Source organism: Aquarana catesbeiana, linkage group LG07, assembly GCF_042186555.1.
Source record: "Aquarana catesbeiana isolate 2022-GZ linkage group LG07, ASM4218655v1, whole genome shotgun sequence".
NCBI lineage: Eukaryota > Metazoa > Chordata > Amphibia > Anura > Ranidae > Aquarana > Aquarana catesbeiana.
In genome coordinates this window covers 127335848-127363400 of record NC_133330.1, presented here as the reverse complement: position 1 = coordinate 127363400, position 27553 = coordinate 127335848, and positions in this window count along the sequence as shown.

The following is a 27553-nucleotide window of genomic DNA, read 5'->3' as shown; positions in this document are numbered from 1 at the left end:
AGAGCCCCTCCATAAATAACATATTCCCCAGCAGAGCCCCTCCATAAATCAGGAGTCCCCCAGCAGAGCCCCACCATAAATCACATGTCTCCCAGCAGAGCCCCTCCATAAATCACATGTCCACCAGCAGAGCCCCTCCATAAATCACATGTCCCCTAGCATACCCCCTCCATAAATCACATGTCTCCCAGCAGAGCCCCTTAATAAATCACATGTCTCCCAGTAGAGTCCCTCCATAAATGAGTAGTCCCCAAGCAGAGCCCCCCATAAAACACATTTCTCCCAGCAGAGCCCCTCTATGAATCTGGATTCCCCCCGCAGATCCCCTCCATAAATCAGAAGTTCCCCAGCAGAGCCCCTCAATTAAATCACATGTATCCCTACAGAGCCACTCTATAAATCACATTTCACCCAGCAGAGCCCCTCCATAAAATCACATGTCCCCCAGCAGAGCCCCTCCATAAATCACATGTCTCCCAGCAGAGCCCCTCCATAAATCACATTTACCCCAGCAGAGCCCCTCCATAAATCACATGTCCCCTAGCATACCCCTCCATAAATCACATGTCTCCCAGCAGAGCCCCTTCACAAATCAGGAGTCCTCCAGCAGAGCCCCAAAACAAAGCATATGTCTCCCAGCAGAGCTCCTCCATAAATGAGTAGTCCCCCAGCAGAGCCCCCCATAAAACACATTTCTCCCAGCAGAGCCCCTCCATAAATCTGGATTCCCCCAGCAGATCCCCTCCATAAATCAGAAATTCCCAAGTAGAGCCCCTTCATAAATAACATGTCCCCCAGCAGAGCCCCTCCATAAAATCAAGTCTCCCAGAACAGCCCCTCCATAAATCACATGTCCCCCAGCAGAGCCCCTCCATAAATCACATGTCCCCCAGCAGAGCCCCTCCATAAATCACATGTCCCCCAGCAGAGCCCCCCCATAAAGAGCCCCTCCATAAATCTAGATTCCCCCAGCAAATCCCCACCAAAAATCAGAAGTTCCCCAGCAGAGCCCCTCCATAAATCACATGTATCCCTAAAGAGCCACGCCATAAATCACATTTCACCCAGCAGAGGCCCTCCATAAATCAAATGTCTCCCAGGAGAGCCCTTCCATAAAATCACATATCTCCCAACAGAGCCCCTCCATAAATCACATGTCCCCCAGCAGAGCCCCTCCATAAATTACATGTCCAAAAGCAGAGCCCTTCCATAAAATCACATGTCTCCCAGCAGAGCCGCCCCCCATAAATCACATGTCCCCCAGCAGAACCCATCCATAAAATCACATCTCCCAGAAGAGCCCCTCCATAAATCACTTGTCCCCCAGCAGAGACCCTCCATAAATCACATGTCCCCCAGCAGAGCCCCTCCATACATCACATGTCCCCCAGCAGAGCCCCTCCATAAATCACATGTCTCCCAAAATAGCCCCTCCATAAATCAGGAGTCCTCCAGCAGAGCCCCACCATAAATCACATGTCTCCCAGCAGAACCCCTCCATAAATCAGAAGTTCCCCAGCAGAGCCGCTCCATAAATCACATCTATCCCTACAGAGCCATTCCATGAATCACATTTCACTCAGCAGAGGCCCTCCATAAATCACATGTCTCCCAGCAGAGCCCCTCCATAAATTACATGTCTCCCAGCAGAGCCTGTCCTTAAATCAGGAGTGCCCCAGCAGAGGCCCTCCATAAATCACCTGTATAAAAGCAGAGCCCCTCCATAAATCACTTGTCCCCCAGCAGAGCCTCTCCATAAATCACATGTCTCCCAGCAGAGCCCCTCCATAAATAACATATTCCCCAGCAGAGCCCCTCCATAAAATCACGTCTCCCAGAAGAGCCCCTCCATAAATCACATGTCCCCCAGCAGAGCCCCTCCATAAATCACATGTCCACCAGCAGAGCGCCTCCATAAATCACATGTCCCCCAGCAGAGCCGCTCCATAAATCAATTGTTCCCCAGCAGAGCCCCTCCATAAAACACATATCATCCAGCAGAGCCCCTCCATAAAATCACATGTCTCCTAGCAGAGCCCCTCCATAAAACAAGAGTCCCCAAGCAGAGTCCCTCCATAAATCACAAATCTCCCAGCAGAGCACCTTCATAAATCAGGAGTCCCCCAGCAGAGCCCCACCATAAATCACATGTCTCCCAGCAGAGCCCCTCCATAAATCTCACATCTCCCAGCAGAACCCCTCCATAAATCATTATTCCCTTAGCAGAGCGCCTCCATAAATCACATGTCTCCCAGAAGAGCCCCTCCATAAATCACATGTCCCCCAGAAGAGACACTCCGTAAATCACATGTCCCCCAGAAGAGCCCATCCATAAAATCACAAGTCTCCAAGCAGAGCCCCTCCATAAAAAAAGAGTCCCCAAGCAGAGTCCCTCCATAAATCACATGTCTCCCAGCAGAGCCCCTTCATAAATCAGGAGTCCCCCAGCAGAGCCCCACCATAAATCACATGTCTCCCAGGAGAGCCCCTCCATAAATCACATGTCTCCCAGCAGAGCCCCGCCATAAATCACATGTCCCCAGGCAGAGCCCCCCATTAAATCACATGATTCCCAGCAGAGCCCCTCCATAAAATCACATGTCCCCAGCAGGGCCCCTCCCTCCATAAATCACATGTCTCCCAGCAGAGCCCCTCCATAAATTACATGTCTCCCAGCAGAGCCTGTCCTTAAATCAGGAGTGCCCCAGCAGAGGCCCTCCATAAATCACCTGTATAAAAGCAGAGCCCCTCCATAAATCACCTGTATAAAAGCAGAGCCCCTCCATAAAATCACATGTCTCCCAGCATAGCCCCTCCATGAATCACATGTCCCCCAGCAGAGACCCTACATAAAATCATATGTCCCCCAGCAGAGCCCCTCCATAAATCACATGTCCCCCAGCAGAGCTCCTCCATAAATCAGGAGTCCCCCAGCAGAGCCCTACCATAAATCACATGTCTCCCAGCAGAGCCCCGCCATAAATCACATGTCCCCAGGCAGAGCCCCCCATTAAATCACATGATTCCCAGCAGAGCCCCTCCATAAAATCACATGTCCCCAGCAGGGCCCCTCGCTCCATAAATCACATGTCTCCCAGCAGAGCCCCTCCATAAATTACATGTCTCCCAGCAGAGCCTGTCCTTAAATCAGGAGTGCCCCAGCAGAGGCCCTCCATAAATCACCTGTATAAAAGCAGAGCCCCTCCATAAATCACCTGTATAAAAGCAGAGCCCCTCCATAAAATCACATGTCTCCCAGCATAGCCCCTCCATGAATCACATGTCCCCCAGCAGAGACCCTACATAAAATCATATGTCCCCCAGCAGAGCCCCTCCATAAATCACATGTCCCCCAGCAGAGCTCCTCCATAAATCAGGAGTCCCCCAGCAGAGCCCTACCATAAATCACATGTCCCCCAGCAGAGCCCCTCCATAAAACAGGACTCCCCCAGCAGACCCACTCCATAAATCACATGTCCCCCAGCAGAGCCCCTCCATAAATCACATGTTCCCCAGCAGAGCCCCTCCATAAATCACATGTCTCCCAGCAGAGCCCCTCCATAAATCACATGTTCCCCAGCAGAGCCCCTCCATAAATCACATGTCTCCAAGCAGAGCCCCTCCATACATCATATGTCCCCAAGCAGAGCCCCTCATTAAAATCACATGTCCCCCAGCAGTGCCCCTCCATCAATCACATGTCCCCCAGCAGAGCCCCTTCATAAAATCACATGTCTCCCAGCAGAGCCCTTCAATAAAATAAGATTCCCCTAGCAGAGCCCCTCCATAAATCACATGTCTCCCAGTAGAGCCCTTCCATAAAATCACATGTCCCCCAGCAGAGCCCCTCCATGAATCACATGTCTCCCAGTAGAGCCCCTCCTTAAATCAGGAATACCTCAGCAGAGCCCCTTCATAATTCACCTGTTTCCCAGCAGAACCCCTCCATAAAATCACATGTCTCCCAGCAGAGCCCCTCCATAAAATCACATGTCTCCCAGCAGAGCCCCTCCATGTATCAAGAGTCTCCTAGCAGAGCCTCTCCATAAATCACATGTCTCCCAGCAGAGCCCCTCCATAAATCAGGAGTCCCCCAGCAGAGCCCCACCATAAATAACATGTCTCCCAGCAGAGCCCCTCCATAAATCACATGTCCACCAGCAGAGCCCCTCCATAAATCACATGTCCCCTAGCATACCCCCTCCATAAATCACATGTCTCCCAGCAGAGCCCCTCCATAAATCACATGTCTCCCAGTAGAGCCCCTCCATAAATGAGTAGTCCCCAAGCAGAGCCCCCCATAAAACACATTTCTCCCAGCAGAGCCCCTCTATGAATCTGGATTCCCCCAGCAGATCCCCTCCATAAATCAGAAGTTCCCCAGCAGAGCCCCTCCATTAAATCACATGTATCCCTACAGAGCCGCTCTATAAATCACATTTCACCCAGCAGAGCCCCTCCATAAAATCACATGTCCCCCAGAAGAGCCCCTCCATAAATCACATGTCCCCCAGCAGAGCCCCTCCATAAAATCACATGTCTCCCAGCAGAGCCCTTCCATATATCAAGAGTCTCCTAGCAGAGCCCCTCCATAAATCACATGTCTCCCAGCAGAGCCCCTCCATAAATCACATTTACCCCAGCAGAGCCCCTCCATAAATCACATGTCCCCTAGCATACCCCTCCATAAATCACATGTCTCCCAGCAGACCCCTTCCCAGAGCTCCTCCATAAATGAGTAGTCCCCCAGCAGAGCCCCCCATAAAACACATTTCTCCCAGCAGAGCCCCAGCAGAGCCCCTCCATAAACCTGGATTCCCCCAGGTCCCCCCCCCTCCATAAATCAGAAATTCCCAAGCAGAGCCCCTCCATAAATAACATGTCCCCCAGCAGAGCCCCTCCATAAGATCAAGTCTCCCAGAAGAGCCCCTCCATAAATCACATGTCCCCCAGCAGAGCCCCTCCATAAATCACATGTCCCCCAGCAGGGCCCCTCCATAAATCACATGTCCCCCAACAGAGCCCCCCCATAAAGAGCCCCTCCATAAATCTAGATTCCCCCAGCAAATCCCCACCAAAAATCAGAAGTTTCCGAGCAGAGCCCCTCCATAAATCACATGTATCCCTACAGAGCCACGCCATAAATCACATTTCACCCAGCAGAGGCCCTCCATAAATCACATGTCTCCCAGGAGAGCCCTTCCATAAAATCACATATCTCCCAACAGAGCCCCTCCATAAACCACATGTCCCCCAGCAGAGCCCCTCCATAAATTACATGTCCAAAAGCAGAGCCCTTCCATAAAATCACATGTCTCCCAGCAGAGCCGCCCCCCATAAATCACATGTCCCCCAGCAGAACCCATCCATAAAATCACATCTCCCAGAAGAGCCCCTCCATAAATAACTTGTCCCCCAGCAGAGACCCTCCATAAATCACATGTCCCCCAGCAGAGCCCCTCCATACATCACATGTCCCCCAGCAGAGCCCCTCCATAAATCACATGTCTCCCAAAATAGCCCCTCTATAAATCAGGAGTCCTCCAGCAGAGCCCCACCATAAATCACATGTCTCCCAGCAGAACCCCTCCATAAATCAGAAGTTCCCCAGCAGAGCCCCTCCATAAATCAAATCTATCCCTACAGAGCCATTCCATGAATCACATTTCACTCAGCAGAGGCCCTCCATAAATCACATGTCTCCCAGCAGAGCCCCTCCATAAATTACATGTCTCCCAGCAGAGCCTGTCCTTAAATCAGGAGTGCCCCAGCAGAGGCCCTCCATAAATCACCTGTATAAAAGCAGAGCCCCTCCATAAATCACATGTCCCCCAGCAGAGCCCCTCCATAAAATCACATGTCTCCCAGCATAGCCCCTCCATGAATCACATGTCCCCCAGCAGAGACCCTACATAAAATCATATGTCCCCCAGCAGAGCCCCTCCATAAATCACATGTCCCCCAGCAGAGCTCCTCCATAAATCAGGAGTCCCCCAGCAGAGCCCTACCATAAATCACATGTCCCCCAGCAGAGCCCCTCCATAAAACAGGACTCCCCCAGCAGAGCCACTCCATAAATCACATGTCCCCAAGCAGAGCACCTCCATAAAATCACATGTCTCCCAGCAGAGCCCTTCCATAAATCACATGTCTCCCTGCAGAGCCCATCCATAAATCTGGAGTCCCTCAGCAGAGCCCCTCCATAAATAACATGTCCCCCAGCAGAGCCCCTCCATAAAATTACGTCTCCCAGAAGAGCCCCTCCATAAATCACATGTCCCCCAGCAGAGCCCCTCCATAAATCACATGTCCCCCAGCAGAGCCCCTCCATAAATCACATGTCCCCCAGCAGAGCCCCTCCATAAATCACATGTCCCCCAGCAGAGCCCCTCCATAAATCACATGTCCCCAAGCAGAGCCCCTCCATAAAATCACATGTCTCCCAGCAGAGCCCCCCCCATAAATCACATGTCCCCCAGCAGAGCCCCTCCATGAAATCACATGTCCCCCAGCAGAGGCCCTTCATAAATCACATGTCCCCAAGCAGAGCCTCTCCATAAAATCGCATGTCTCCCAGCAGAGCACCTTCATAAATCAGGAGTCCCCCAGCATAGCCCCACCATAAATCACATGTCTCCCAGCAGAGCCCCTCCATAAATCACATGTCCCCCAGCAGAGTCCCTCCATAAATCAGGAGTCTCCCAACAGAGCCCCACCATAAATCACATGTCCCCCAGCAGAGCCCCTCCATAAAATCACATGTCCCCAGCAGAGCCCCTCCCTCCATAAATCACATGTCTCCAAGCAGAGCCCCTCCATACATTAGCAGTCCCCCAGCAGAGCCCCACCATAAATCACATGTCTCCCAGCAGATGCCCTCCATAATTCACATGTCTCCCAGCAGAGCCCCTCCATAAATCAGGAGTCCCTCAGCAGAGCCTCTCCATAAATCACATGTCTCCCAGCAGAGCCCCTCCATAAATAACATATTCCCCAGCAGAGCCCCTCCATAAAATCACGTCTCCCAGAAGAGCCCCTCCATAAATCACATGTCCCCCAGCAGAGCCCCTCCATAAATCACATGTCCACCAGCAGAGCGCCTCCATAAATCACATGTCCCCCAGCAGAGCCGCTCCATAAATCACATGTTCCCCAGCAGAGCCCCTCCATAAAACACATGTCCCCCAGCAGAGCCCCTCCATAAAATCACATGTCTCCTAGCAGAGCCCCTCCATAAAACAAGAGTCCCCAAGCAGAGTCCCTCCATAAATCACAAATCTCCCAGCAGAGCACCTTCATAAATCAGGAGTCCCCCAGCAGAGCCCCACCATAAATCACATGTCTCCCAGCAGAGCCCCTCCATAAATCTCACATCTCCCAGCAGAACCCCTCCATAAATCATTATTCCCTTAGCAGAGCCCCTCCATAAATCACATGTCTCCCAGAAGAGCCCCTCCATGAATCACATGTCCCCCAGAAGAGACACTCCGTAAATCACATGTCCCCCAGCAGAGCCCATCCATAAAATCACAAGTCTCCAAGCAGAGCCCCTCCATAAAAAAAAAGTCCCCAAGCAGAGTCCCTCCATAAATCACATGTCTCCCAGCAGAGCCCCTTCATAAATCAGGAGTCCCCCAGCAGAGCCCCACCATAAATCACATGTCTCCCAGCAGAGCCCCTCCATAAATCACATGTCTCCCAGCAGAGCCCCGCCATAAATCACATGTGCCCAGGCAGAGCCCCCCATTAAATCACATGATTCCCAGCAGAGCCCCTCCATAAAATCACATGTCCCCAGCAGGGCCCCTCCCTCCATAAATCACATGTCTCCCAGCAGAGCCCCTCCATAAATTACATATCTCCCAGCAGAGCCTGTCCTTAAATCAGGAGTGCCCCAGCAGAGGCCCTCCATAAATCACCTGTATAAAAGCAGAGCCCCTCCATAAATCACCTGTATAAAAGCAGAGACCCTCCATAAAATCACATGTCTCCCAGCATAGCCCCTCCATGAATCACATGTCCCCCAGCAGAGACCCTACATAAAATCATATGTCCCCCAGCAGAGCCCCTCCATAAATCACATGTCCCCCAGCAGAGCTCCTCCATGAATCAGGAGTCCCCCAGCAGAGCCCTACCATAAATCACATGTCCCCCAGCAGAGCCCCTCCATAAAACAGGACTCCCCCAGCAGAGCCACTCCATAAATCACATGTCCCCCAGCAGAGCCCCTCCATAAATCACATGTTCCCCAGCAGAGCCCCTCCATAAATCACATGTCTCCCAGCAGAGCCCCTCCATAAATCACATGTTCCCCAGCAGAGCCCCTCCATAAATCACATGTCTCCAAGCAGGGCCCCTCCATACATCATATGTCCCCAAGCAGAGCCCCTCATTAAAATCACATGTACCCCAGCAGTGCCCCTCCATCAATCACATGTCCCCCAGCAGAGCCCCTTCATAAAATCACATGTCTCCCAGCAGAGCCCTTCAATAAAATAAGATTCCCCTAGCAGAGCCCCTCCATAAATCACATGTCTCCCAGTAGAGCCCTTCCATAAAATCACATGTCCCCCAGCAGAGCCCCTCCATGAATCACATGTCTCCCAGTAGAGCCCCTCCTTAAATCAGGAATACCTCAGCAGAGCCCCTTCATAATTCACCTGTTTCCCAGCAGAACCCCTCCATAAAATCACATGTCTCCAAGCAGAGCCCCTCCATAAAATCACATGTCTCCCAGCAGAGCCCCTCCATATATCAAGAGTCTCCTAGCAGAGCCTCTCCATAAATCACATGTCTCCCAGCAGAGCCCCTCCATAAATCAGGAGTCCCCCAGCAGAGCCCCACCATAAATAACATGTCTCCCAGCAGAGCCCCTCCATAAATCACATGTCCACCAGCAGAGCCCCTCCATAAATCACATGTCCCCTAGCATACCCCCTCCATAAATCACATGTCTCCCAGCAGAGCCCCTCCATAAATCACATGTCTCCCAGTAGAGCCCCTCCATAAATGAGTAGTCCCCAAGCAGAGCCCCCCATAAAACACATTTCTCCCAGCAGAGCCCCTCTATGAATCTGGATTCCCCCAGCAGATCCCCTCCATAAATCAGAAGTTTCCCAGCAGAGCCCCTCCATTAAATCACATGTATCCCTACAGAGCCACTCTATAAATCACATTTCCCCCAGCAGAGCCCCTTCATAAAATCACATGTCCCCCAGAAGAGCCCCTCCATAAATCACATGTCCCCCAGCAGAGCCCCTCCATAAAATCACATGTCTCCCAGCAGAGCCCCTCCATATATCAAGAGTCTCCTAGCAGAGCCCCTCCATAAATCACATGTCTCCAAGCAGAGCCCCTCCATAAATCACATTTACCCCAGCAGAGCCCCTCCATAAATCACATGTCCCCTAGCATACCCCTCCATAAATCACATGTCTCCCAGCAGAGCCCCTTCCCAGAGCTCCTCCATAAATGAGTAGTCCCCCAGCAGAGCCCCCCATAAAACACATTTCTCCCAGCAGAGCCCCAGCAGAGCCCCTCCATAAACCTGGATTCCCCCAGGTCCCCCCCTCCATAAATCAGAAATTCCCAAGCAGAGCCCCTCCATAAATAACATGTCCCCCAGCAGAGCCCCTCCATAAAATCAAGTCTCCCAGAAGAGCCCCTCCATAAATTACATGTCCCCCAGCAGAGCCCCTCCATAAATCACATGTCCCCCAGCAGAGCCCCCCCATAAAGAGCCCCTCCATAAATCTAGATTCCCCCAGCAAATCCCCACCAAAAATCAGAAGTTCCCGAGCAGAGCCCCTCCATAAATCACATGTATCCCTACAGAGCCACGCCATAAATCACATTTCACCCAGCAGAGGCCCTCCATAAATCACATGTCTCCCAGGAGAGCCCTTCCATAAAATCACATATCTCCCAACAGAGCCCCTCCATAAATCACATGTCCCCCAGCAGAGCCCCTCCATAAATTACATGTCCAAAAGCAGAGCCCTTCCATAAAATCACATGTCTCCCAGCAGAGCCGCCCCCCATAAATCACATGTCCCCCAGCAGAACCCATCCATAAAATCACATCTCCCAGAAGAGCCCCTCCATAAATCACTTGTCCCCCAGCAGAGACCCTCCATAAATCACATGTCCCCAAGCAGAGCCCCTCCATACATCACATGTCCCCCAGCAGAGCCCCTCCATGAATCACATGTCTCTCAAAATAGCCCCTCTATAAATCAGGAGTCCTCCAGCAGAGCCCCACCATAAATCACATGTCTCCCAGCAGAACCCCTCCATAAATCAGAAGTTCCCCAGCAGAGCCCCTCCATAAATCAAATCTATCCCTACAGAGCCATTCCATGAATCACATTTCACTCAGCAGAGGCCCTCCATAAATCACATGTCTCCCAGCAGAGCCCCTCCATAAATTACATGTCTCCCAGCAGAGCCTGTCCTTAAATCAGGAGTGCCCCAGCAGAGGCCCTCCATAAATCACCTGTATAAAAGCAGAGCCCCTCCATAAATCACATGTCCCCCAGCAGAGCCCCTCCATAAAATCACATGTCTCCCAGCATAGCCCCTCCATGAATCACATGTCCCCCAGCAAAGACCCTACATAAAATCATATGTCCCCCAGCAGAGCCCCTCCATAAATCACATGTCCCCCAGCAGAGCTCCTCCATAAATCAGGAGTCCCCCAGCAGAGCCCTACCATAAATCACATGTCCCCCAGCAGAGCCCCTCCATAAAACAGGACTCCCCCAGCAGAGCCACTCAATAAATCACATGTCCCCCAGCAGAGCACCTCCATAAAATCACATGTCTCCCAGCAGAGCCCTTCCATAAATCACATGTCTCCCTGCAGAGCCCATCCATAAATCTGGAGTCCCTCAGCAGAGCCCCTCCATAAATAACATGTCCCCCAGCAGAGCCCCTCCATAAAATTACGTCTCCCAGAAGAGCCCCTCCATAAATCACATGTCCCCCAGCAGAGCTCCTCCATAAATCACATGTCCCCCAGCAGAGCCCCTCCATAAATCACATGTCCCCCAGCAGAGCCCCTCCATAAATCACATGTCCCCCAGCAGAGCCCCTCCATAAATCACATGTCCCCAAGCAGAGCCCCTCCATAAAATCACATGTCTCCCAGCAGAGCCCCCCCCATAAATCACATGTCCCCCAGCAGAGCCCCTCCATGAAATCACATGTCCCCCAGCAGAGGCCCTTCATAAATCACATGTCCCCCAGCAGAGCCCCTCCATAAAAATCACATGTCTCCCAGCAGAGCCCCTTCATAAATCAGGAGTCCCCCAGCATAGCCCCACCATAAATCACATGTCTCCCAGCAGAGCCCCTCCATAAATCACATGTCCCCCAGCAGAGTCCCTCCATAAATCAGGAGTCTCCCAGCAGAGCCCCACCATAAATCACATGTCCCCCAGCAGAGCCCCTCCATAAAATCACATGTCTCCCAGCAGAGCCCCTCCATAAATCAGGAGTCCCTCAGCAGAGCCTCTCCATAAATCACATGTCTCCCAGCAGAGCCCCTCCATAAATAACATATTCCCCAGCAGAGCCCCTCCATAAAATCACGTCTCCCAGAAGAGCCCCTCCATAAATCACATGTCCCCCAGCAGAGCCCCTCCCTCCATAAATCACATGTCTCCAAGCAGAGCCCCTCAATACATTAGCAGTCCCCCAGCAGAGCCCCACCATAAATCACATGTCTCCCAGCAGATGCCCTCCATAATTCACATGTCTCCCAGCAGAGCCCCTCCATAAATCAGGAGTCCCTCAGCAGAGCCTCTCCATAAATCACATGTCTCCCAGCAGAGCCCCTCCATAAATAACATATTCCCCAGCAGAGCCCCTCCATAAAATCACGTCTCCCAGAAGAGCCCCTCCATAAATCACATGTCCCCCAGCAGAGCCCCTCCATAAATCACATGTCCACCAGCAGAGCGCCTCCATAAATCACATGTCCCCCAGCAGAGCCGCTCCATAAATCACATGTTCCCCAGCAGAGCCCCTCCATAAAACACATGTCCCCCAGCAGAGCCCCTCCATAAAATCACATGTCTCCTAGCAGAGCCCCTCCATAAAACAAGAGTCCCCAAGCAGAGTCCCTCCATAAATCACAAATCTCCCAGCAGAGCACCTTCATAAATCAGGAGTCCCCCAGCAGAGCCCCACCATAAATCACATGTCTCCCAGCAGAGCCCCTCCATAAATCTCACATCTCCCAGCAGAACCCCTCCATAAATCATTATTCCCTTAGCAGAGCCCCTCCATAAATAACATGTCTCCCAGAAGAGCCCCTCCATAAATCACATGTCCCCCAGAAAAGACACTCCGTAAATCACATGTCCCCCAGCAGAGCCCATCTATAAAATCACAAGTCTCCAAGCAGAGCCCCTCCATAAAAAAAGAGTCCCCAAGCAGAGTCCCTCCATAAATCACATGTCTCCCAGCAGAGCCCCTTCATAAATCAGGAGTCCCCCAGCAGAGCCCCACCATAAATCACATGTCTCCCAGCAGAGCCCCTCCATAAATCACATGTCTCCCAGCAGAGCCCCGCCATAAATCACATGTCCCCAGGCAGAGCCCCCCATTAAATCACATGATTCCCAGCAGAGCCCCTCCATAAAATCACATGTCCCCAGCAGGGCCCCTCCCTTCATAAATCACATGTCTCCCAGCAGAGCCCCTCCATACATCAGCAGTCCCCCAGCAGAGCCCCACCATAAATCACATGTCTCCCAGCAGATGCCCTCCATAAATCACATGTCTCCCAGTAGAGCCCCTCCATAAATCAGGAGTCCCTCAGCAGAGCCTCTCCATAAATCACATGTCTCCCAGCAGAGCCCCTCCATAAATAACATATCCCCCAGCAGAGCCCCTCCATAAAATCACGTCTCCCAGAAGAGCACCTCCATAAATCACATGTCCCCCAGCAGAGCCCCTCCATAAATCACATGTCCCCCAGCAGAGCGGCTCCATAAATCACATGTCCCCCCAGCAGAGCCCATCCATAAAATCACAAGTCTCCCAGCAGAGCCCCTCCATAAAAAAAGAGTCCCCAAGCAGAGTCATTCCATAAATCACATGTCTCCCAGCAGAGCCCCTTCATAAATCAGGAGTCCCCCAGCAGAGCCCCACCATAAATCAAATGTCTCCCAGCAGAGCCCCTCCATAATTCACATGTCTCCCAGCAGAGCCCCGCCATAAATCACATGTCCCCAAGCAGAGCCCCCCATTAAATCACATGATTCCCAGCAGAGACCCTCCATAAATCACATGTCCCCCAGCAAAGCCCCTCCATAAAATCATATGTCCCCAGCAGAGCCCTTCCCTCCATAAATCTAATGTCTCCCAGCAGAGCCCCTCCATACATCAGCAGTCCCCCAGCAGAGCCCCACCATAAATCACATGTCTCCCAGCAGATGCCCTCGATAAATCACATGTCTCCCAGCAGAGCCCCTCCATAAATCAGGAGTCCCTCAGCAAAGCCTCTCCATAAATCACATGTCTCCCAGCAGAGCCCCTCCATAAATAACATATCCCCCAGCAGAGCCCCTCCATAAAATCATGTCTCCCAGAAGAGCCCCTCCATAAATCACATGTCCCCCAGCAGAGCCCCTCCATAAATCACATGTCCCCCAGCAGAGCGCCTCCATAAATCACATGTCCCCCAGCAGAGCCGCTCCATAAATCACAGTCCCCCAGCAGAGCCCCTCCATAAAATCACATGTCTCCTAGCAGAACCCCTCCATAAAACAAGAGTCCCCAAGCAGAGTCCCTCCATAAATCACAAATCTCCCAGAAGAGCCCCTCCATAAATCACATGTCCCCCAGCAGAGCCCCCCATTAAATAACATGATTCCCAGCAGAGTCCCTCCATAAATCACATAGCCCCAGCAGAGTCCCCCCATAAATCACATGTCCCCCAGCAGAGCCCCTCCATAAAATCACATGTCCCCCAGCAGAGCCCCTGCATAAATAACATGTCCCCTAGCAGAGCCCCTTCATAAATCACATGTCTCCCAAAATAGCCCTTCCATAAATCAGGCGTCCTCCAGCAGAGCCCCACCTTAAATCACATGTCTCCCAGCAGAGCATCTCCATGAATCAGGAGTCCCCCAGCAGAGCCCCCCCATAAAACACATTTCTCCCAGCAGAGCCCCCCCATAAATCTGGATTGCCACAGCAGAGCCCCCATAAAACACATTTCTCCAAGCAGAGCCTCTCCATAGTCTGGATTCCCCCAGCAGATCCCCTCCAAAAATCAGAAATTCCCCAGCAGAGCCCCTCCATAAATCACATGAATCCCTGCAGTGCCACTCCATAAGTCACATTTCACCGAGCAGAGGCCCTACATAAATCACATGTCTCCCAGGAGAGCCCCTCTATAAAATCACATGTCTCCCAGCAGAGCCCCTCCATAAATCCACATGTCCCCCAGATGAGCCCCTCCATAAATCACATGTCCCCTAGCAGAGCCCTTCCATAAATCACGTCTCCCAGCAGAGCCCCTCCATAAATCAAGAGTCCTCCAGCAGAGCCCCACCATAAATCACATGTCTCCTAGCAGAGCCCCTCCATAAATCAGGAGTCCCCCAGCAGAGCCCCCATAAAACACATTTCTCCAAGCAGAGCCTCTCCATAGTCTGGATTCCCCCAGCAGATCCCCACCAAAAATCAGAAATTCCCCAGCAGAGCCCCTCCATAAATCACATGTATCCCTACAGAGCCACTCCATAAGTCACATTTCACCGAGCAGAGGCCCTACATAAATCACATGTCTCCCAGGAGAGACCTTCCATAAAAATACATGTCTTCCAGCAGAGCCACTCCTTAAATAAGGAGTGCCCCAGCAGAGCCCCTCCATAAATCACCTGTTTCCCAGCAGAGCCCATCCATAAATCACAAGTCCCCCAGGAGAGCCCCACCATAAAATCACATGTCTCCCAACAGAGCCCCTCTATAAATCAAGATTCCCAAGCAGGACCCCTCCATAAATCTGATGTCTCCCAGCAGAGCCCCTCAATAAATCAGGAGTCCCCCAGTAGAGCCCCGCCATAAATCACATGTCTCCAAGCAGAGCCCCTCCATAAATCAGGAGTCCCCCAGCAGAGGCCCCTAAAAAACAGAAGTCCCCCAGCAGAGCCCCTCCATAAAACAAAAGCCCCCCAGCAGAGCCCCTCCATAAATCACATGTCCCCCAGCAGAGCCCCTCCATAAAATCACATGTCTCCCAGCAGAGCCCCTCCATAAATCACATATATATCAGCAGAGCCCCTCCATAAAATCACATGTCCCCCAGCTGAGCCCCTGCATAAATAACATGTCCCCTAGCAGAGCACCTTCATAAATCACATGTCTCCCAAAATAGCCCCTCTATAAATCAGGCGTCCTACAGCAGAGCCCCACCATAAATCACATGTCTCCCAGCAGAGCCCCTCCATAAATCAGGATTCCCCCAGCAAATCCCCTCCATAAATCAGAAGTTCCCCAGCAGAGCCCCTCCATAAATCACATGTATCCCTACAGAGCCCTTCCATAAATCACATTTCACCCAGCAGAGCCCCTCCTTAAATCACATGTCCCCCAGCAGAGCCCCTCCATAAAATCACATGTCTCCCAGTAGAGCCCCTCCATAAATCACATGTCCCCCAGCAGAGCCCCTCCATAAATCACATGTCCCCTTGCAGAGCCCTTCCATAAATCGCATGTCTCCCAGCAGAGCCCCTCCATAAATCAGGAGTCCTCTAGCAGAGCCACACCATAAGTCACATGTCTCCCAGCAGAGCCCCTTCATAAATCAGGAGTCCCCCAGCAGAGCCCCCCGCAAAACACATTTCTCCCAGCAGAGCCCCTCCATAGTCTGGATTCCCCCAGAAGATCCCCTCCATAAATCAGAAATTCCCCAGCAAAGCCCCTCCATAAATCACATGTATCCCTACAGAGCCACTCCATAAATCACATTTCACCCAGCAGAGGCCCTCCATAAATCACATGTCTCCCAGGAGAGCCCGTCCATAAAAATACATGTCTACCAGCAGAGCTCCTCCTTAAATCAGGAGTGCCCCAGCAGAGCCCCTCCATAAATCACCTGTTTCCCAGCAGAGCCCCTCCATAAATCACAAGTCCCCCAGGAGAGCCCCACCATAAAATCACATGTGTCCCAAAAGAGCCCCTCTATTAATCAAGATTCCCAAGCAGGACCACTCCATAAATCAGATGTCTCCCAGCAGAGCCCCTCAATAAATCAAGAGTCCCCCAGCAGAGCCCCGCCATAAATCACATGTCTCAAAGCAGAGCCCCTCCATAAATCAGGAGTCCCCCAGCAGAGCCCCCCTATAAAACAGAAATCTCCCAGCAGAGCCCCTCCATAAAACAGGAGTCCCCCAGCAGAGCCCCTCCATAAATCACATGTCCCCCAGCAGAGCCCCTCCATAAATTACATGTCCCCCAGCAGAGTCCCTCCATAAAATCACATATCTCCAAGCAGAGCCCCACCACAAATTACATGTCTCCAGCAGAGCCCCTCCATAAATTACACGTACCCCAGCAGAGCCCCTTCATAAATCAAGAGTCCCCTAGCAGAGCCCCTCCATAAATCAGGAGTCCCCCAGCAATGCCCCTCCATAACTTACATGTCTCCCAGCAGAGCCACTCCATAAACCAGAAGTCCCCCAGCAGAGCCCTCCATAAATCACATGTCACCCAGCAGAGCCTCTCCATGAATCACATGTCACTCAGCAGAGCCCCTCCATTAATTAGTAGTCCCAAGCCACTCCATAAATCACATGTCCCCCAGCAGAGCCCCTCCATAAATCACATGTCTCCTAGAAGAGCTCATCCATAAATCAGTAGTCCCCTAGCAGAGCCCCTCCATAAATCAGGATTTCCCCAGCAGAGCCCCTCCATAAATCAGGAGTCCCCCAGCAGAGCTCTTCCATAAATGAGAAGTCCCCCAGCAGAGCCCCTTCATAAATCTCCATAAATCTCAATCAATCTCCATAAATCAGGAGTCCCCCAGCAGAACCCCTTTATAAATCAGAAGTCCCACAGCAGAGCCACTCCACAAATCTGGATTCTCCCAGCAGATCACCTTCATAAATCAGAAGTTCTCCAGCAGAGCCCCTTCATAAATCACATGTATCCCTACATAGCCACTCCATAAATCACATTTCACCCAGCAGAGGCCCTCCATAAATCACATGTCTCCCAGGAGAGCCCCTCCATAAATCACATGTCTCCCAGCAGAGCCCCTCCTTAAATCAGGAGTGACCCAGCAGAGCCCCTCCATAAATCACCTGTCTCACAGCAGAGCCCCTCCATAAATCACATGTCCCCCAGCAGAGCCCCTCCATAAAATCACATGTCTCCCAGCAGAGCCTCCCCATAAATAACAAGTCCCCCAGCAGAGCCCCTCCATAAAATCACATGTCCCCCAGAAGAGCCCCTCAATAAATCACATGTCCCCCAGCAGAGCCCCACCATAAAATCACATGTCTCCCAGCAGAGCCCTTCTGTAAATCAAGAGTCCCCTAGCAGAGCCCCTCCATAAATCACATGTCTCCCAGCAGAGCCCCTCCATGAATCAGGAGTCTCCCAGTAGAGTCTCATCCATAATTCACATGTCCCCTAGCAGAGCCCCTCCATAAATCAGGAGTCCTCCAGCAGAGCCTCTCCATACATCCCCAGCAGAGTCCCTTCATGAAATCGCTTGTCCTCCAGCAGAGACCCTCCATAAATCACATCACCCAGCAGAGCCCCTCCACAAATCACATGTCACCCAGCAGAGCCCCTCCATAAATCATGTGTCTCCCAGCAGGGCGCTCCATAAATCAATTCTCTTCCAGCAGAGCGCCTCCATAAATCGCATTTCTCCCAGCAGAGCCCCTTCATAAATCAGGATTCCGCCAGCAGATCCCCTCCATAAATCAGGAGTCCCCCAGCAAAGCCTCTCCACAAATCACATGTCACCCAGCAGAGCCTCTCCTTAAATCACATGTCACTCAGCAGAGCCCCTCCATAAATCAGTAGTCCCCAGCCACTCCATAAATCACATGTCCCCCAGCAGAGCCCCTCCATAAATCACATGTCTTCCAGAAGAGCTCATCCATAAATCAGGAGTCCCCCAGCAGAGCGCCTCCATAAATCAGGAGTCCCACAGCAGAGCCACTCCATACATCACATGTCTCCCAGCAGAGCCCCTCCATGAATCTGGATTCCTCCAGCAGATCCCCTTCATAAATCAGAAGTTCTCCAGCAGAGCCTCTTCATAAATCACATGTATCGTTTCAGAGCCACTCCATAAATCACATTTAACCCAGCAGAGGCCCTCCATAAATCACATATCTCCCAGGACAGCCCTTCCTCATAATCACATGTCTCCCAGCAGATCCCCTACATAAATCACATGTCTCCCAGCAGAGCCCCTCCATAAATCACACGTCCCCCAGCAGAGCCCCTTCAAAAATCAAGAGTCCCCTAGCAGAACCCATCCATATAAATCAGGAGTCCCCCAGCAAAGCCCTTCCATAAATCACATGTCTCCCAGCAGAGCCACTCCATAAACCAGAAGTCCCCCAGCAGAGCCCTCCATAAATCACATGTCACCCAGCAGAGCCTCTCCATAAATCACATGTCACTCAGCAGAGCCCCTCCATAAATCAGTAGTCCCCAGCCACTCCATAAATCACATGTCCCCCAGCAGAGCCGCTCCATAAATCACATGTCTACCAGAAGAGCTCATCCATAAATCTGTAGTCCACCAGCAGAGCACCTCCATAAATCAGGAGTCCACTAGCAGAGCCCCTCCATAAATCAGGAGTCCCCCAGCAGGGCCCCTCCATAAATCAGAAGTCCCCCAGCAGAGCAGCTCCATAAATCAGGAGTCCCCTGACAGAGCCCCATCCATAAATCAGGAATACCCCAGCAGAGCACCTCCATAAATCAGGAGTTCTCTAGCAGATCCCCATGCATAAATCAGGAGTCCCCCAGCAGAGCCCCTCCATAAATCAGAAGTTCCCCAGCAGAGCCCCTCCATAAATCAGGAGTCCCCCAGCAGAGCTCTTCCATAAATAAGAAGTCCCCTAGCAGAGCCCCTTCATAAATCTCCATAAATCTCAATAAATCTCCATAAATCAGGAGTCCGCAAGCAGAACCCCTTTATAAATCAGAAGTCCCACAGAAGAGCCACTCCATAAATCACGTCTCCCAGAAGAGCCCCTCCATAAATCACATGTCTCCCAGCAGAGCCCCTCCATAAATCTGGATTCCCCAGCAGATCCCCTTCATGAATCAGAAGTTCTCCAGCAGAGCCCCTCAATGAATCCCATGTATCCCTACAGAGCCACTCCATAAATCACATTTCACCCAGCAGAGGCCCTCCATAAATCACATGTCTCCCAGGAGAGCCCTTCCATAGAATCACATGTCTCCCAGCAAAGACACCCATAAATCACATGTCTCCCAGTAGAGCCCCTCCTTAAATCAGGAGTGACCCAGCTGAGCCCCTCCATAAATCACCTTTCTCACAGCAGAGCCCCTCCATAAATCACATGTCCCCCAGCAGAGCCCCTCCATAAAATCACATGTCTCCCAGCAGAGCCCCTCCATAAATCACATGTACCCAAGCAGAGCCCCACCATAAAATCACATGTCTCCCAGCAGAGCCCCACCATAAAATCACATGTCTCCCAGCAGAGCCCACCCATAAATCACAAGTCCCCCAGAAGAGCCCCTCTATAAAATCACATGTCTCCCAGCAGAGCCCCTCCATAAATCACATGTCCCCCTGCAGAGCCCCACCATAAAATCACATGTCTCCCAGGAGAGCCCTTCCATAAATCAAGAGTCCCCTAGCAGAGCCCCTCCATAAATCACATTTCTCCCAGCAGAGCCCCTCCATAAATCAGAAGTCACCCCGCAGAGCCCCCCCATAAAACAGAAGTCCCCCAGCAGAGCCCCGCCATAAATCACATGTCTCCAAGCAGAGCCCCTCCATAAATTAGAAGTCCCCCAGCAGAGCCCCTCCATAAATCAGGAGCCCCCAGCAGAAACCTTCCACAAATCAGAAGTCCCCCAGCAGAGCCCCTCCATAAATGAGGAGTCCCCCAGCAGGGCTCATCCATAATTCACATGTCCCCTAGCAGAGCCCCTCCATAAATCAGGAGTCCCCCAGCAGAGCCCCTCCATACATCCCCAGCAGAGTCCCTTCATGAAATCGCTTGTCCTCCAGAGGAGGCCCTCCATAAATCACGTCACCCAGCAGAGCCCCTCCATAAATCACATGTCTCCCAGCAGGGCAGCTCCATAAATCAAATGTCTCCCAGTAGAGCCCCTGCATAAATTGCATTTCTCCCAGCAGATCCCCTCCATAAATCAGGAGACCCCAGCAAAGCCTCTCCATAAATCACATGTCTCCCAGCAGAGCCACTCCATAAACCAGAAGTCCCCCAGCAGAGCCCTCCATAAATCACATGTCACCCAGCAGAGCCCCTCCATAAATCAATAGTTCCCAGCCATTCCATAAATCACATGTCCCCCAGCAGAGCCCCTCCATAAATCACGTCTCCCAGAAGAGCTCATCCATAAATCAGGAGTCCCCCAGCAGAGCACCTCCATAAATCAGGAGTCCCCTAGCAGAGCCCCTCCATAAATCAGGAGTCCCCCAGCAGAGCCCCTCCATAAATCAGAAGTCCCCCAGCAGAGCCCCTCCATAAATCAGGAGTCCCCCAGCAGAGCTCTTCCATAAGTAAGAAGTCCCCCAACAGAGCTCTTTCATAAATCTCCATAAATCTCAATAAATCTCCATAAATCAGGAGTCCCTCAGCAGAACCCCTTTATAAATCAGAAGTCCCACAGCAGAGCCACTCCATAAATCACATGTCTCCCAGCAGAGCCCCACCATAAATCACGTCTCCCAGCAGAGCCCCTCCATAAATAAGGATTCCTCCAGCAGATCCCCCTCATAAATCAGACGTTCTCCAGCAGAGCCCCTTCATAAATCACATGTTTCATTACAGAGCCACTCCATATATCACATTTAACCTTACAGAGGCCCTCCATAAATCACACGTCTCCCAGGACAGCCCTTCCATAAAATCACATGTGTTCCAGCAGAGCCCCTACATAAATCACATGCCTCCCAGCAGAGCCCCTCCATAAATCATACGTCCCATAGCAGAGCCCCTTCATAAATCAAGAGTCCCCTAGCAGAACCCCTCCATAAATCAGGAGTCCCCCAGCAAAGCCCCTCCATAAATCACATGTCTCCCAGCAAAGCCACGCCATAAACCAGAAGTCCCCCAGCAGAGCCCTCCATAAATCACATGTCACCCAGCAGAGCCTCTCCATAAATCACATGTCACTCAGCAGAGCCCCTCCATAAATCACCTATCTCACAGCCGAGCCCCTCCATAAAATCACATGTCTCCCAGCAGAGCCCCCCCATAAATAACAAGTCCCCCAGCAGAGCCCTCCATAAAATCACATGTCCCCCAGCAGAGCCCCTCAATAAATCACATGTCCCCCAGCAGAGCCCCACCATAAAATCACATGTCTCCCAGCAGAGCCCTTCCATAAATCAAGAGTCCCCTAGCAGAGCCTCTCAATAAATCACATGTCTCCCAGCAGAGCCCCTCCATGAATCAGGAGTCCCCCAGCAGAGTCTCACCATAAATCACATGTCTCCCCGCACAGCCCCTCCATAAATCAAGAATTCCCCTGCAGAACCCCCCCATAAAACAGAAGTCCCCCAGCAAAGCCCCTCCATAAATCACATGTCTCCCAGCAGAGCCCCTCCATAAATTAAAAGTCCCCTAGCATAGCCCCTCCATAAATCAGGAGTACCCCAGCAGAGCCCTTCCATACATCCCCAGCAGAGTCCCTTCATGAAATCGCTTGTCCTCCAGCAGAGCCCCTCCATAAATCACATCACCCAGCAGAGTCCCTCCATGAATCACATTTCACCCAGCAGAGCCTCTCCATAAATCACATGTCTCCCAGCAGGGCGGCTCCATAAATCAAATGTCTCCAAGCAGAGCCCCTCCATAAATCGCATTTCTCCCAGCAGAGCCCCTTCATAAATCAGGATTCCCCCAGCAGATCCCCTCCATAAACCAGGAGTCCCCCAGCAAAGCCTCTCCATAAATAACATGTCTCCCAGCAGAGCCACTCCATAAACCAAAAGTCCCCCAGCAGAGCCCTCCATAAATCACATGTCACCCAGCAGAGCCTCTCCATAAATCACATGTCACTCAGCAGAGCCCCTCCATAAATCACATGTCTCCCAGAAGAGCTCATCCATGAATCAGGAGTCCCCCAGCAGAGCACCTCCGTAAATCAGGAGTCCCACAGCAGAGCCACTCCATAAATCACATGTCTCCCAGCAGAGCCCCTCCATAAATCACATGTCTCCCAGCAGAGCCCCTCCATAAATCTGGATTTCCCCAGCAGATCCCCTTCATAAATCAGAAGTTCTCCAGCAGAGCCCCTTCATAAATCACATGTATCGTTACAGAGCCACTCCATAAATCACATTTAACCCAGCAGAGGCCCTCCATAAATCACATGTCTCTCAGGACAGCCCTTCCATAAAATCACATGTCTCCCAGCAGATCCCCTACATAAATCACATGTCTCCCAGCAGAGCCCCTCCATAAATCACACGTCCCCCAGCAGAGCCCCTTCATAAATCAAGAGTCCCCTAGCAGAACCCCTCCATAAATCAGGAGTCCCCCAGCAAAGCCCCTCCATAAATCACATGTCTCCCAGCAGAGCCACTCCATAAACCAGAAGTCCCCCAGCAGAGCCCTCCATAAATCACATGTCACCCAGCAGAGCCTCTCCATAAATCACATGTCACTCAGCAGAGACCCTCCATAAATCAGTAGTCCCCATGTTAGGTTCAACTTTTAAATAAGTTGCTTTAAGTTTATATTGCTTTGTCAAATTATTGCTTCTATAAGAAAGATGACACGGAGTCAGGTATGTCTGTATCACAGTTCTGAGCATAAAGGACTGCTCCCTTTACTTCTTTTATAGGCAGTTCTACAAGCAGTAATCTTATCGGCATTACCAAATGAGGTTAAGGTACAAAGAGTTTCTTATCAGCGAACATGTAATGATTATTCAGCAGTTCCAAATTCCATCTAGATACGCACACAGAAGAGAAAAGAGCACAAACAATTTAAATAGAACAATTGATACGTACACAGAAGAGAAAGGAGCACAAAGAATTTAAATAGAACAATTGATACGTACACAGGTAAGAAAAAGCAGAAACAATTAAAGTGGAACTCTAAGTCATTATTTCAACCCTATCAATTTCCCCCTTTGACATCATCCTCTCCCTCCCCCTGGGTCCTCATGAATAAGTTCTAGTCAGTTTTTCCCCAGAGTCCTTTCCCTGACCGCGAGTTGTCAGAGGGGTAGAACCCATCCCCCTAGGTATTACCAACATCTTAAAATTCAAGAAGAGGAGTTTTATAGGAGTAGGGTGATGTCAATACACATTTATCGGTATGCCCTGTCTATTCTCCTAATTTTCCTATTTATTTTCCTGTATACACATATATTCGTGATTGTAAGTGATATTAATATTAGAATAATAATTACCATTGGACTTAACAACCAGTGAAAGATATTGGTTGCTGTAGAAGACATTCCACTAAATATATCCCACCAATGTGGTACAGTATCCTGTTGTATCTGTGAGGAAAGATGTACTAGTCTACCTTTGTCAATAATCATTTGCTACTTTAGGATCATCTATAGCCCATTCGAAAGTTGTTGTTTCCTCTACTTCAAGTACATTAATACCAGGAGTCCATGCATATATTTGTAAAACAACAATCTTCAACAAAAAATATGTAAGTAGATATTTCATCATGTTGTTTTCTCGGGTTGTTTCTTGCAATGTGATGTGTGTATCCAGGTAGGTTTTCCTTCCAGCTTTACTGAGGTGGCTGTGGTCAAGAGTACTTGGTAAGGACCTTCAAACCTGGGTTCCAATGTCTTTCTGGTGTGTTTCTTTACATATACATAATCCCCTGGTAGCAGCGTATGTGTACCTGTTATTGAATTAGGGTCTGGAAGAGAAGAATACACACTTTTGTGGATCTTAGTTAGACGTTGTTGTAATTGTATCACATATGCAGTCAAACTATCACATTGCAATTGCACACTCTGTGGAAAGTATAAACCTAATCTAGGTGCATTCCCAAAAAGTATTTCGTATGGGGATAATCCTGTTTTTCCTGTTGGAGTGTACCTTATAGAGAATAAAGCCAGAGGCAGGCATTCTGGCCAAGGCTTGTTTAACTCTTGCATGGCTTTTTGTATTTTTAGCTTTATTGTCCCATTTACTCTCTCCACTGATCCTGAACTCTGTGGGTGGTAAGGGGTGTGAAAACTTTGTTGAACCCCTAACATGGTCATCACGTTCTGCATGATTTCTCCTGTAAAGTTTGTCCCCCTATCTGATTCTATGGTTTCAGGAAGACCAAACCTAGGTATTAACTCAGTGATCAGTTTCTTAGCTGTGGCTTTAGCTGTAGCCGATTTTACTGGATAACTTTCGGGCCAACCTGAGAATAAATCGATACACACGAGGACAAATTCAAAGGGGCCGCTCTTAGGCATTTGTATGTAATCAATTTGCAGTCTCTGGAAGGGGTATTGGGCCCGGACCTGGTGTTTTCGTGGGGTTTTTACTCTCTGTCCTGGGTTATTCAGGAGACAGATTTGGCAGGCTGCACAGTAGTTTCTTGCAGTGCTACTGAATCCAGGGGCGAGCCATCTTTGGTTCACAATCCTATACATGGAATTGGAACTGATGTGTGTGGGTAGGTGAACTGCCGCTGCCATTGCTGGGTACAGAGAGGCAGGCAGGCATATTTTGCCTCCTTCCCTCCATACATTGTCAAGGTCTGGTGCTGCTCCCATCCTTATCTTTCTCGCTCTCCCCTGCTTGCTCCTGTAATTTACTCAGCTGCTGCCATGTTGGTTCTGGGATACTCACCTCTACCGTTGTTAAGGTCTCAGGGCTTCCTTCCCCTAGAGCTGCCTGTTTTGCAGTCAAATCTGCAAATGCATTTCCTTTTGCCTCAATTGTTTTTGCGCTCGTGTGTGCCGCTATCTTCATGATGGCTACTCGTTTAACCTTTTGAAGATTGTTCAGGACTCTCTTAATCCCTTCTCCATGTTTTACAGGTGTACCTGCTGCTGTCAGATAACCTCTAGCCCTCCATATGTGGCCATAATCGTGCGCTACACCATAAGCGTAGGCAGAGTCAGTGTAAATATTCCCTTCTCGTTCTTTTAAGTATTCTAGGGCTTGTTCTAAAGCTTTTAATTCTGCTTCCTGTGCTGACATGTGGGCTGGTAAGGGCTGTGCTTCAATTACCTGCGTATCAGTCACTACAGCATACCCTGTGTGATATTTACCCTTGTCATCAGCAAACCTGCTGCCATCTATATACAAGGTGTACTCAGCGTTTAAAATTGGTGTATCTGTAACGTGTGGGAATCCCATTGTCTCCTGTTCCATGAGCTGAAAACAATCATGCTGATCTACTTCTTTAAACAAAAGAGTGTCAGTGTCCTCATTTCTTTTCTCACTAGTACTATTAGTACTATCATTCCCCCTTGCCAAATCTGGTGACTGAAGAGGCAAAAAGGTGGCCAAATTTAAGGTTGTACAGCGCTGAAAAGTGACATTTGGAGATAAGAGTAAAGTACACTGTAACCTTAATTGCCTAGCCATTGAAATGTGTTTGGGCTGTACCTGAGATAAGATTGCATGTATGTCATGTGTGGTATGCACTACGACTGGATTGTCTAGAACAATCTCTGATGACTTATCTATGATAATTGACACTGCAGCTACCGCCCGTACACAGGACGGTGAACCTCTAGATACTGGATCTAATGCTGCTGAAAAGTAAGCGACTGGTCTTTGTTTTACATGTGCCTGTGTCAGAACACCTGTGGCGTGTCCAGTGATCTCAGCAATGTACAGATTAAATATCTTGGTGTAATCTGGTATACCAATAGCCGGGGCAGAAATCAACAACTTTTTCAAAGTGATAAACGATTCATAAGCTACTTCTGTAAGCATATACGGTACAATTTTCAAACAATCGTATAATGGCTGCATCAAAGCGCTAGCATGTGGTATCCACTGTCTACAATATGACACAAAAAAACATACGCAATTGTTTGAAATTCCGTGGGGGTAACATTCCCTTTATCACTTGAACCCTCTCCTCAGTGAGATGTCTCGTACCCTGTGATATACAATGTCCCAAAAAGATAACTTTTTCCTGACACACTTGCAACTTTTTTTTTATTAACCTTACAACCCTTTTCTGCCAAAAATCACAACAAATTAAGGGTGGTGTGCAAGCTTTCAGTCTTTCACTTATCTGTGGAATTAATCCTTCCATAAACTGTCTATTGAAGGCTCGGATCGTGACTGGCAGAGCCAAATCCAATCCCTCATCTGCCATCATACTTTCCATAGATAAGTAAAATTCTGATACAGTCTGTCCTGGCATTTGTTTCATGGGTGATATTGACCCCCTCTCTTGTTGTTTTGCCTGACAGAAAGCTTCTAATCTAGCAATAAAAGGGGCCCTTGAGTCTATGTGTCTGACGTGTCCTGTCTCCAGATTGCCATCCCCCTCAGCTCGGTCTGCAGGTCAGTCATAAACTGGTTAAACAGGGTCAGAGTCATTTTTATGTCTGCATAAATCCTCCTCATCCTGCCAGGTCGCTTCATGTGTATTCATTAACTGTGTCACAAATCTACAAAAAGCAGCTGGCTTTGCTACCGGGTCTGGGGCGCTCTGTATTAATGCCATAAGGGTGTCTGCCGACCATGGTGCCCAAGTCCTTATTTGCATTCTACGAGTGACAGTAGGCGGGGCATTTGGATGGGCTGCTTGTCCAAATTCTGGATTGTTTACCTGAACAATGCGTGTATCAGTGCGTACGGGAGCTACAGTTTCTGGATGAGGTTCTTATACTCCACAAACCTGAAAAAAACCATTCTCTACCCTTAAGTACAGGATATATCTTGTGTGGTTTACGTTCTATGTCAGTGTATGGGGGTGGGATGGTTGAACTAAGATTATTTAAAATGTCAACATTTTTTGTTCTTCTATCTTTCATATCCCAACCATCACAGTCTGGATTATATTTCCACCCCTCTTCTTTCGCTCTATTTGAGACCTTAATTAAGCATTGAACCTGACTCATCCATTGCTTCTCTAACACCTCTCCTTGTCTGTCCCTTTTTATTTCACTCCATACATCCGGGTCTAAGCCCGCTGCTCCTTTCACCTTAAATTTACGAAGGACATCCTTTAAGTCCTGTGCTTCGGTTTTCCCATAAATGTTCTTAATTATCTGTGGCACCGTATAGTGCGCCACAATTCCCTGACGGGGTTTTGTGTTCCTCTGGCCCATTCTAACAGTCCTGCCTAGGTAGCGTGTGGGACACTTAGTGTACAATATAATGCAGCTACAACATACA